This window comes from Phyllostomus hastatus, unplaced genomic scaffold, assembly GCF_019186645.2.
Source record: "Phyllostomus hastatus isolate PE091 unplaced genomic scaffold, TTU_PhHast_1.1 phas_contig_80, whole genome shotgun sequence".
NCBI classification, from domain to species: Eukaryota; Metazoa; Chordata; class Mammalia; order Chiroptera; family Phyllostomidae; genus Phyllostomus; species Phyllostomus hastatus.
The window spans coordinates 24,996,913-25,010,108 of NW_025333960.1; positions in this window are offsets into that span (position 1 = coordinate 24,996,913).

Consider the following 13,196-nt stretch of genomic DNA (forward strand, 5'->3'; position numbering starts at 1 on the left):
CACAGCAGCAAATCTCCTAATTGGTTTCTTTGGCTCTAGATTCCACTCTCTCCATTAAAAGGTACACATTTCTGTATAGTTAAAGTTATTAAGTAACATTTCTCAATGAATCACCTTCTAGGTTTTTTTCCCTTGATCTTCACCTTAGGATATGTTCATAGAATTTGAAAAAGAGAGTAAGGGAAAGATTGATGAGCTGACCCCTTCTCCTCCAACCTGCCTCCCAATCATGTGCCCCTACTGGGAATCAAAACCACAACCCAGGATATGCCCTGACAGGGAATCAAACCTGCACTCTTTTGATGTACAAGATGATGCTCCAACTGTTGCAGGAAGAACTTCCAGAAGAGTTAACAGAATGCATACATAAATTCAGCACTCTTTAGGGAAAATAAAACCAAATAGTCAACAATATAGTAGTTGTAATGTCTTGCTAAAAAACAAAAATTTATTAGAAATATGTAGTAGATTCATATTGCTTCCATAAGAAATCATTATAAATTTAGTGGCTTAAAGCATACAATTTTATTATTTGGAGTGCCATAAGTCAAAAGTGTGTTAAGAACCTTACTTTACTGAAGTCAAAGTGTGCATAGCCTACATTCCTTTTTTGGAGACTCTAGGAAAGAACTTGTTTCTTGCTTATTTGTGTTGTTAGCAGAATCCAGTTCCTTGTGGTTTTAGGACTGAGGACTCACAACTGTCTTTACATTGTTACTGACTAAACTCAGGGTCATCCCCAGCTATCACATTCCTCGACGCATACCTACCTCCCCTGTTCCACCTTTAAAGCTAGGAATGGGCAGTAAATTCTTTCTGATGTCCTAACTCTCTGACTTCAAGGACTCCTATAATTCAACTAGGCCAATGCAGCTAATCCTGGACATATTCCTCATCTCAAGGTCTGTACATCTAATGGAAAAGTCTCCTTTACCATGTTAAGGTCATATATTTATAGATTATATATATTAGGAAATTAACATCTTTGGGGCAAGTGGAAGCATTATTTGTCTATCTCATCATGTGAAAAAGAAGAAAGAAGAAAGAAAGAAAGGAAGAAAGAAAGAAAGAAAGGAAGAAAGAAAGAAAGAAAGAAAGAAAGAAAGAAAGAAAGAAAGAAAGAAAGAAAGAAAGAGAAACTCATAATAACCAGGGTGAAAATTAGTCATTAGATATAACTCTGGAAATGACAAAGATGATTTGATCTCTATTAAATTCATGTCAGGCAGGATTACATAAATAGTTACAAAAATTATAAATATGATAAACAATTATAATAAAACATCAAAATAATGGAGAGATTAATTCAATGTATAAGAAAAGAGACTAAAATTAAATGTTGAGGTCAAATACATAATGTTTGAAAGGGAAATTTACTCAAATTTAACAGAGGAGTAGGTACTGTAGTAGAAAATAAGAATGAATTTATATATACAGAGACAGAAGCTATCCAAACAGGCTCAAAGAATTAAAAAAGAAAAAGCTTGCAAACTGAGCAGGATTTTAGTGACTTAAGACAAAATACCAAGTAGTTCAACATATGTGTGACTGGAATCTTAGAATGAAGAAGAGAGGAAAAACTTTTAAGAAAATAACAGCTGAAGAATCCCCAAATGACACAAAAAAATATAAACCCACAGAAACAAGAAATACACAAACTTATTCAGAGTAATAAAAAATACGCCAAAAGACATAAATAAATTGTTGAAGATCAGTAATAAAAATTGTTAGAGACAACCAGGTAAAAGAGGCAATCCACACAGAGAAATAACAATAATGATAATACAAACTTTCATCACATTCTATGCTAGTCAGAAAGCAGTGGAGAGATATCTTTAAAATACTCATACAAAATTATTAACAAGCTGATATTTTTTTCAGGAAAAAAGAGAGGGGGAAGGATCTATTCTACAATATTGGGAAACTAAACAATAACATTCTAAATAAATCTTGAATTAAAAACCCAAGTTTAAAGAACTTTCAAATTAGTAAATATTTTAAACTGAATTAAAAAATCAACATATCTAATTCTGTGGGATGTTGCTTACAAAGTGCTTAGAAGGAAATCTGTAGCATTAAATACATCAAGAAAGAAGAGCCGGAGCTCTGGCTGGCATAGATCAGTGTATTGAGCGTGGGCTGTGAACAAAAGCATCGCAAGTTTGATTCCCAGTTAGGGCACATGCCTGGGTTGTGGGCTAGGTCCCCAGTGGGGGCCACATGAGAGGCAACCACACATTGATACATTGATGTTTCTCTCTCTCTTTCTCCTTCCCTTCCCGTCTCTAAAAATAAATAATTAAAATGTTTTAAAAAAGAGCCATTTACAATCAAGAACTTAAGCTCACAGCTCAAGAAAGTAGGAAAACAAAACAGCAAGTTAATACGATGTAAACAAGAGCAAGAGAATAAAGATAGAATCAAAAGTCAAAGCAATAGAAATAGAAAAAAATATGAAATATCTATGAAACTATAAAATAATAATTTTTATTTATTGATTTTAATAGAGAGAGCAAAAAGAAGAGAGAGAAAAAGAAAAAAGAAAACATCAATTTGTTGCTGATTCATTTATACATTCATTGGTTGATTCTTGTATGCGTCCTGACCAAACACAACGTTGGTGTATCAGGACAACAATTTAACCAGTTCAGCTACCTGGCCAGGGCTGTAAAAGATCAAAGCAATTGATGAGAGAAAAAAAAAGAAATCAAATTAACATTATCAAGATTGAGAAAGTGGATTTCCCTATTGGTCCTACAAACTTTAAAGGGTTAATAAAAGCATTATTTAAGAAGAACATAATTTTGTGGATGCAGCAAATGTGAAGACAAAAGGCATCTTGTAGATGTAATTAGGTTTAGAACCTTGAGATGGAATTCTCCTGCATTAGCCAGAAGGGCCTAATCTAATCACAAGAGTCTTTATGTGACACAATGGGGTCCAGTTATGCAGCCTGTAAAAGACTTCTCTGCCCATTTCCAGTGCTGAAGACGGAAGGCTGCCGAAAGTCATGGTATGGCTGCAATCCCTAAAAAATGAAAAAGATAAGAAAATGGGGTCCAACCACCTCAAAAAGGAATGCAGCCCTGCTTACAGGAACAGATTTCAGTCCAGTGAGATGCATTTTGGATTTCTGGTGGACGGAGCTGTATGTTACTAAATTTTGTTGTTTTAAGGCACTAAAGTTCAAGGCATTATTATTTGTTGTTTTTATTCTATTAGTAGGTAGAAAGACTTTTCATTATGTGATTCTTTTTTTTCCAAGCATCATCTAAATATGATCTCAAGAATTTATATCGATCCCTTTTCTTGAAATTCTTGAAGAGCCTGGGCCATGAAGAGTATGCCGATGTTTTGGGCAGTGGATTGTTTGATATCCTGGCAGTAAGTGTTAATGCTACCTGCAATGCACAGAGAATCCGTCTTGCAGGAGTGTTGGGTGGTTTCAAGTGTCAGGACAAATCCTCCTCTGAGAAGGTGGGTTCTTCTGACTCTGGCGCTGCATATTATCTGTGGGCAATGCCGCTGATACCAATGTGTTTCCGGCGGCTAGACACAAATATTGCCTTAAATTGTCATAGCAGCAATAAGAAACTAATACAGAGATTTTAGATTTTTTGTTATAGATTTATTAATATAAAATATGCATTTAAATAAGTAATGTTTGAAAACATTTGATGAGATGACATCATTCCCAACTCTTCACTTTCATGACCAAGAAAAGAAATAGGAATTTTTGAAAAATTTGTTTTTCGCCCTGGCTGGCGTAGCTCAGTGGACAACCAAAGTGTCGCAGGTTCGATTCCCAGTCAGGGCACATGCCTGGGTTGCAGGCCATAACCCCCAGCAACTGCACATTGATGTTTCTCTCTCTGTCTCCCTCCCTTCGCTCTCTAAAAGTGAATAAATAAAAAATCTTTAAAAAAAATTTGTTTTTCTTCTAGTTTTCTTTTTTATGCTAATTTGGAGATAGGTAGATAAAGTTCTTCAGAATTTTTCTAGAAGCAGGTAGGTGTGAGAAGACATTAAATGAAGGACACAGTATTGAAAGGTAGGTGTGAGAAGACATTAAATGAAATATATACTATGGAAAGAACCAGAAATCATTCTGAAAGTTTGAGAGATATATGACTATTTTGACACAATTATGTCTGGAAATAAAACAGTGTGCTTTCACCATAATATATTTTACTTACATTGTAATGATCCTAGATTTAAAATAGTTATGTCTATTCTAGAAGTTCCTCTGCCATAGGACTGCTTTGGATTATGAATTAGATGGGAATAAACATAAGACTACTATTTTCTGAGTCCTTAGACATAATTTTCATTGTGTTTCATACAAAGAATCTTGAGCAGAAGAAATATTCAAGGAACTAAGTGGAACTCTGTAGTATTAGTCAAATTTGAAATAAATTCTTAGATATCCTCATTTGCAAGAGCTCCTTTGGTTGATCCTAAAATACATTTTTCAGATCTCCTGTTACAGGAACATTACTGTCTGTTATCCCCAGTTGGTCCCCTGGGACAACCAGCACTGTCTTTCACTGGAAGCCAAGGTTCCCATGGGCTGTGCCCAGCTGGTGACTGAATGTGGGACAGTAAGGCAGGTTGGTGACTGAGGTATGATCCATGTCTGAAGGTCAATATTGTCTTGAGGCCTCCACTGGCACTACTGAAACTCCTGTAAACCTACACTACCGCAACCCACTTTTCTTCCTTCCTCTTCTCACTCAGGGAAGTCAGACCTGCATCTCCACCTGAAACTTCAACCTCTTTCTGTTCCTTCTCCATCTTCCCGTTTCATAGATATTTCCCTCAAAATACTAATCCCAGTCTCGGTAAATTATATTTAGAGGTCCCCAGCTAATGTATCTCCTAACCCAATGTCCCCTAATCTTTATTGCAATTAATAATAACAATGCATCAAAATATTAAGTTATTTGTGATAGCCACTAGATTAAGCAGAGTTAAAATAAGTGGATTAATAAAACACATAGAGAAAAATCAAGATTATGAGAAGCAAAATATGGCTAAAGAGTAGCAAAGAATTTCAATAAAAAGTATTAAAATTGATAGTGCATATACACATGTAATTGGCATAAAATTTTGTTGCTTCATAGAGAGCAATAGATGTGTGAGGAAGCTCCAGTTCCGAGTCCTTATTCAGAGAGCTGTCCTCAACAGACAATAAAGCTAGGTTTGGAGCATAAGAGTTAAAAGACACAAAGAGTTCACTGGCAAGGAACTCTATGGGCAAGTCTATGAATGGCTGAACCAAATCAAGACATGAAGGTCAATCTCTCTTCTTTATTCTTAATTGTAAAATCCAGAATTCTATACTACAGTGATGTAAAGTTCTCTGCAATAATATTGCAAAAGTACTATGGTTGCTGGCATACATAAATTATTCATAAAGCTCCAGAAGTCATTAAAAATTATACAAAATTAATGTTATTATTCTCACCTGTAAAACTTCCAGTGTTAACATTCTTGATTTTTCTTCAATTTCTATGCTGCATTTGTGTATACACAACACCCAATAAGGCTGATTTGTGATTTTAACTATGGAAGTGTACCTTACTAGGGAGCTTGCCTTGTTGCAAAAGCATTGATCTTCATTTTTCATGAAGTAGCATGGGAGGGAGAATTCCTTTTTTTTTTTTAATTGCTGAGATAGTATGTGGCTTTCCATTACCTGAAACTTAGGACTCAATTTTATGTTACCACTTCCATCTTGATAGAGTTCTATATTTTCTACCAATATATGAAGCATTTTATTTCATTCTTGTCAACAAAGCAAGTTTTACTATATTAAATCCTTAGTTACATGATTAAAAAATAACCTTTATTTTCCCAATGCCAGGTTCTCTTCTAGGCACTTAGAGATTCATCTGTGAATTTTGTAATGTTAGAATGACACATATGTGTGTGTGTGTATTCTGCACAATATCCCGGTGTGTAAATTACTATGTTGTAACTGCAGGTGAAAAAATTGAGTATCTAAATTTAAATAAATTTTCCAAGGTGACAGGCTAGTAATGTGAAGCCGGGACCGGAACTCTGGTCGTGTGATTGCAAAGGCAGTGTTTTCTCCACGGCACCAAGCTTCATTTTGATATTTGCAAAATCTGTGACACGTATTATGGGTTGAATAGATTTATGATGTTGCTTTGAAAACTATCACAATATACGGTACTTTTTTAATGTTAGAAATATTGACCTACTAATCTTGGGATTAAATTTAGGTGCATTCAATTCATTGATATTTTGCAAAATTTTCTAACTCTGAGAGGCAGCCTGAGGTATTTTGATGGAAATCAATCTTGCTTTTCTCCTATAAGAGCTATGTCCATCTATTTTTAAGTTTTTTGTATTTTTTGGGAGGGAAGGGAAGAGGCAGCAGTCAGCTAACAATTATATGCCCTAATGGAGAGAGGGAAAGATGGAGATTTGCAGTAACAGATTTTATCAACTTGTCTGTTAGACTACTTTAGTATGATGGAAACTTTTCATTTTTCCCTGGAAGCACAACATCACTGCCTATGAAATCAAGTTCATGTTTGGAAAAAAAAGAATTCCATGCAGACAGCTACAGCTGCCAGAAAAATTGGAGCACAAGAGGTTGACTTAAAAAAATGTTGGGACATTGTCAGCTGATGAAGGTAAATGAACATCCTAGATGATTACAAATGCCACTTTGTGTTTAGTGTTACATTATCAGTTACATGATTTATCATGGCTATGCAGAGCAGATTGAATAAAGCAAGTGCCATTACATATTTTTGCTTTACATCATTAGTGATGGAAAATGAATTTGACAGAATGTCTTGAATTCCATATTAAGCTGACATGTATTTCAATATGACAGAGTTTATAGATATACATGCATTCCCCAAGTTTAATACACTTAAAATATTGTATGCTGATCTAAATTTATTATATTGTTCATGAAAGACAGTATAGTGTGAATTATCTGTGTCCAAATTTACTTTGGCGTTAAATTAGGTAAAAGCCAATTTCATGAATTTGGCCAGGTATATGAAGATCCTATTAAATTATATCTTTTGTTTAATAAACTTTACTCTGACTAGCCAGAAAAAAAATTACATATAAGTATGGGAACCATAAACAATGAGATTTTTGGCAGTATGTAAATTTGGCTTTTCACCTTTAAAAGATGTTCTGTCTGAATTAAATTGAACCAGCATTACATACCGAGTTTCAAGGTCAACCTTTTTCATTGGAAAACATGAGAGAAATGGAGACTTTCTCAGCTCTTTGTCCTAATTTTTCAATTTGCTTTTATTTGAGGCCAAAAATTTTACTATTATGGTTTCACTGTTTTATTAAGGTGTAGGATTTCTATTAAAATGCAAATATCAACTACCAAATATTTGCTTAAGCTGCAATATAAATTGGTTTATGTGAACCTTTCTAATTAACTACTACAATTAACAAATTTTGACAAAAATGATGAAAACATAACACAAGGAAAATAGATTCATGAGAAATTGTGAAATGCAAGACTTCTGAATAATAGCCTGAAGCATATACATGTGCATTGAAAAAGTAACTGGATAGTAAAAACACACAGTATATCAGATATCTCCCTATAGTTGTTGACAATGTATTTTTATGTTTCTGGCAAAAGAAACCATGCTATGTGATACTATTATATGCTTTTATATATTAGTACCATTATTAAAGAATGTCTGCTTGAAAACATCAACAACATTTCTCCATTATCTCTAATGCTTTCTTCTTTTTACTAAGAGAATCCCCAAAGATTTTCCTCGACACAATGCTACATGCATACAAACTTTACATTTTGCTCTCCAGTGTTGTTAGCTGCTGGCAGGCAACTAAGTTCCAGTGACTTGTGGAACTTTGGGCTTATCTCTAAATTATGTAGCTCAGCCTTATGTTTGTGAGGTTCACCAATGCCCTTCATGTGAATCTAGTTCATTAATTCTCGAAGTTGTATATTTTACATTATGAACAGTCTACAGCTTATTTCCGTATTCCTTTGTTGATAAAAGACATTTTTGTGTTGTTTCCTATTTGTGTTTACTATGAATAACTCTTCAATGATCATTTCTGTACATGTAGCATTCTGTTCCATGTTGCCATGCCTGTGGTTCTATTTTGTTCATTAATTTATTTTCTTCATTAGATTCCTCTGATAAGTGAGATCATATGGTATTTTTTTTTTACTGACTGGTTTATTTCACTGAGCATAATACATTCCAGTTCCAAATTTTAAAAATATCTTTATTTACGACTTTGATATTTCCAACTTTAAAATAATTAATGAGATGTCAAAGATTTTGCATTTCTACAGTTGTCTGATTGAAAAACAAAATTATATTACTGGGATTTATTCAACCTGCCTAATTTTTAGTAATGGTTAGTAAGACAAACTAATTACACAGTGATGAAAACTATAACCCTGAATTTATCTAACCTATAAACTCTTAAAACTCAATAATAAGAAAACAAACAACCCAATTTAAAAATGAGCCAAAGTCTTTAACAGATGCCTGAGCAAATAAACAGATGAAAGATATTTCATATTACATGTCATCAGGGAAATACAATTTAGAACAATAATGAGATACCACCACAAACCTACAAGAACGCTCAAACTGGAACACTTGCAACACCAGGTGCCGGGGTGGCTGTGGATGCAGGAATCCCACTCATTGTTGGTGGGAATGCAAAATGGCACAGCCATTTTGAAAGGCAGTTTTGTGATTTCTTATAAAACCAAATAGGCTCTGACTATATGATCCAGCAGTCAAGCTCCTTAATCTTGACCCAAAGCAGCTGAAAACTTATGTCCACACAAAATCTTGCATGCAGATATTTATAGGAGCTTTATTCGTAATTGCAAGACTTGGAAGTACCAAAGATGTCCTCCAATAGGTGAATGGATAAATAAAACTAGACAATGGAATATTATTCAGTGCCAAAAGAAATATGAATTCAGTTATGCATAAAACTGAAAACTACTAATAAAACACAAGACAAACAAACAAACAGAAACTCATAGACACTGTGGTATTTACCAGAGGAAAAGGGGGAGGAGAATGGTAAAAGGTAAAGAGTGTTCAATTTATAGTGATGGAAGGAGATTTGACTTTGTGTGGTAAACATACAATGCAATATACAGATGATGTACCATAGAATTGTATATTTAAAATCTATATCATTTTATTAACCTATGTCACCCCAATACATTTAATTTAAAAAGAAATGAGTTTTAGCTGTATGCCTGAAACTAATACATTATTAAATGTAAATTGTAATTAAAAACATAAAATTTTAAGAAGAAATGACCTTTAAAGTCATGGAAAGGCATGGAGGAAGTTTAAATACAAGTTACTAAGTTGAAGAGGTCAATCTGAAATGTCAGACTACATGACTCCAATGATATGACATTCCGGAACAGGCAAATCTTGGAAATAGTAAAAAGATCAGTAGTTGCCAGGGCTTGGGAGTAAGGGGAAGTAGATAAACAGAGCAAAGAGAATTTGAAGGGCAGTGGACATGCTCTGGAGGATACCATAATGATGGGAGAGTCAACTGTAGTATAAACTATGAACGTTACATGAGATGATGTGTCCATGCAGGGTCATCAGTTGTAAGGCTTGTCCTACTTGGGTGGGAGATATTGGTAATGGGGAATGTTATGCAGGAGGTATGTGGGAAATCCCTGAATCCTCTCTTCAACTTTGTTTGGAGTTTTAAACTGCTCTAAAAATTTGTCCATAAAACTGTGCTTTGTATATTTGAAAAAAATTATTAACCCTACTTCTAATACACAACCAAATAATCAGAAGTTTATGTAGATATCATTTATACATTAAGGTTTTTCTGACTTTTTGGTAATATACAAAATAGAAAATTTTCTAAATGTTAATAGAATGATATATAAAATATTTTACATTAATAAGGTGCATTGCTTTGCAATGTTATAAAAGATATTTCTCAACATTTTTGAGGACTGGACAGAATTCTCTAAAAAAACTCAGTAAATAAAGCAGAACGCTAAACTTTAAGTAGTAATACCTTTTCTATTTATATACTTGTATAAATTTTTGATGTTCCTATGCTACAAATATATCACTTTTATAATTTTACTATGTAGAGTACTGTAAGAAATTCTGTAGAAAACTATTTTATAAATCAATTACTCAATTAAAAACATGATAGTAAATCTAAAATATATGTATTTTTTTCTTAAAGCATATGTACACATTTATTCTAGTACATATTGTATATATCTCACTTTTCAAAATACTGCAGGGGTTAGAGGATACGCAGCCACCATCACAGACAATAGCAATTACCTTCCCCTGCGACACCGGCACACACACATTTTCTGCCAGGATGATGTGGAAAATGATTTTAAGAAAAACAAATGTGAATATTAATATCTGGTGACTTGCATTTAGATTTTCATATCTTGGGTTTTTTCATAAATGCATGTATTATACTCCCTACTCTGGAAGAATATATATATTCTATACATATATATGTATATGTGTATATATGTGTATTTATAATAAAAATAAAAGTGAAATTTTGTTTAGAGTATTATTTACTGACTAACAATATCTTATATTGTCGTATATATTTCACCATTTTTTGTCTATGTAATCTCTGCCTTAATAAAGTTAGATATATAAACATTTGAATTTAAAAATTCTAAAAAGAGATGCTAATTATTTCAAAGTTTTTTTTGTAGTAATTCTACTGTAAGTATTGATTTATTTGTAGACCATTAAGCACTGCCACAGATATTTATGGAGCATCTTAGCTACTCTTTGTATTAAAAACTAATAAAATGTAAGTATACCTAGCTATAATATTCAAATTCTAGAGTTTATTTGAAAAACAATTTATTCATAAAAATTGACACAAATTTTTAGGAATTCACTTATTCTGTAGAATAAAATCTGAGTGAATATACTAATACAAAACCTACATATAGAAGGATCACGACATTATATAATCTTTCAATTCTTGTTTGACCATTCCTCAAGTAAGAATTATTTGATATTTTGTGCAATGAAATTTAATTTAGCCTCCTCAGTACAATCTGTGAGGATAGGCATGGTTTAATGCAGGAATTTCTCAATTTGCTGTTTAATCCATAGTACAGCGGGGAGTAGCTGTTAGAGAAACCAGGAAAGGAACGGCTGGTCATCTCATTGGGAAAAAAACCTCATTTACTGGGTTCATTCCTAAGATGGTAAACACAGAGTCCACAGGTGCAATAGCAATGTTTTTTTTGTAATTTAAAAAATTTTTACAATAATTTTGGGTTATGGTTTTAATGAAATCATATAGGCAATAGGCAATATTTACTGCCTAAATTGGATGGTACTCCCTATATACTTATTATATTCAGCAAAAATCAAAATCTTCAAGTATCATTTAATCAATGATATTCTAAGTACTAAACAGCTGCAATGTTTTTCATTTGTCATTATTGTAACCTTTGATCCTCTTAAAAATGTTACAATATCAAAAATGCAGAGAATGTTGCTTATGTTATTCCTACTCTTCAGTATGCTACTCAATGACAAACGTAATAATAATTTTAATGCTTCTTCCCTTTTTATTTATTTTGCCACTAATTCTCAAAAAACAATTCAAGTATAAAGAGACCCATAAGTTAGTTCTAATTTTAATAGATTTAAATGAAGTTATATATTTTGAATTCATAGACACTCATTTTTATGGAAATTTTAATCTTATAAATGAAATGAAATTGAGAGCTCTATCAGTCAGTCTCTCAATTCAATAAAACAACAGACTGCTAATTCTGCTGTCATTTCTGTTTGTTCCAGCCCTTTGTGCTCCTGCACATATGAACCACGCGTTGTGCTTCGAAGAGGCAACTGGACACAGAGTTTTCAAATAGAATCCTTTCTTTTGTAAAAGTACATAGTCCTGCATTAAGGATACTACTTGGACAGTACAATAATGAGGCAATTTGTGACAGTCAATCATGCACAACACTTAACTTTTAAATGACACACAAGTATTTATGAATAAGAAGTATGGACATAAGCTTCAAATAGCTTCTACATATAGTCAAGGATGCACTTTCTAGAGACCAGTTAATAGCTTTGTGTAGAGATAATTTCATGAGGAAACTCTGAAAAATGTTCTAATGTCATTTTTTTTTCAGATGAAATGTGTGTATGTGTATGTTAAGAACCATCCCAAAACTGGCCATATCAAATGACCTGTGTCAAACAATATGACTGATGCCACAATTTATTAGCTCTATGCATAGTCTTTGAACCATGATCACATTTATTATATAGTCCTGCCTATGTTGCAACACTTTCCCCTTTGTAACAGAGATACTCTTCATCTTAAGCATTTATGCTAATCAACTTATAATGTACATTCATTCTAGACTTGCAATTATCAAACTACAAAACATTGCTTTACAGCAAACTGAACACTGATAGTGTAAAAGCGATTAATCTTTGTAGTATTCTTCATTTGTTGCCATGGCAATACTGCTCCTCTACAGAGCTATCAGCAGACATTGTATTAAGATCGCTGCCAATGACAGAGTGAACCTTGGCAAACTCAGCAACAAATGCAAAGCAGTATTATTCATTCCAGCTCTGCCATGCCTTTACATGACACAGTGTGTTGTTTTTAGCAGAATTTTGTGACAGTGAAAAAATATTCCTATTTTAAAATATATATAGGCATGCCATTAAGACATATAAATAATTTTATGATCCAAATAGCTTTATTTTTTTTAAAACAAAATTTTGTATACACCTTCTTATTAAAGTTGAATATTCCTTTGATTCAAATAAACAGTTGCTCACTTCTTGCTGTCAAATTTAAAAATATATAATATGTTTCTCTCCAAAAACACAGAGGTGATATTAAACCATCAATTTCTGAATAAATAGTAATGTAGTACATGGAAGAAGAAGTAGAATCTCATGTGATCATATACAACACATTTGACTAAAATGACAGGTAGTCTGAAGTAGCTTATTTAAAAAACTTTCTTATTAGGACTCATAACAATATATTTCTATAAATATATTTTACTAATAAAACAAAGTGAAGAAAGTTATTTTCAATGATATGAAATAAATGTAGTACTCAGAAAAGTTACTTGTAATAAAATGTGCCCTTAATTGAAT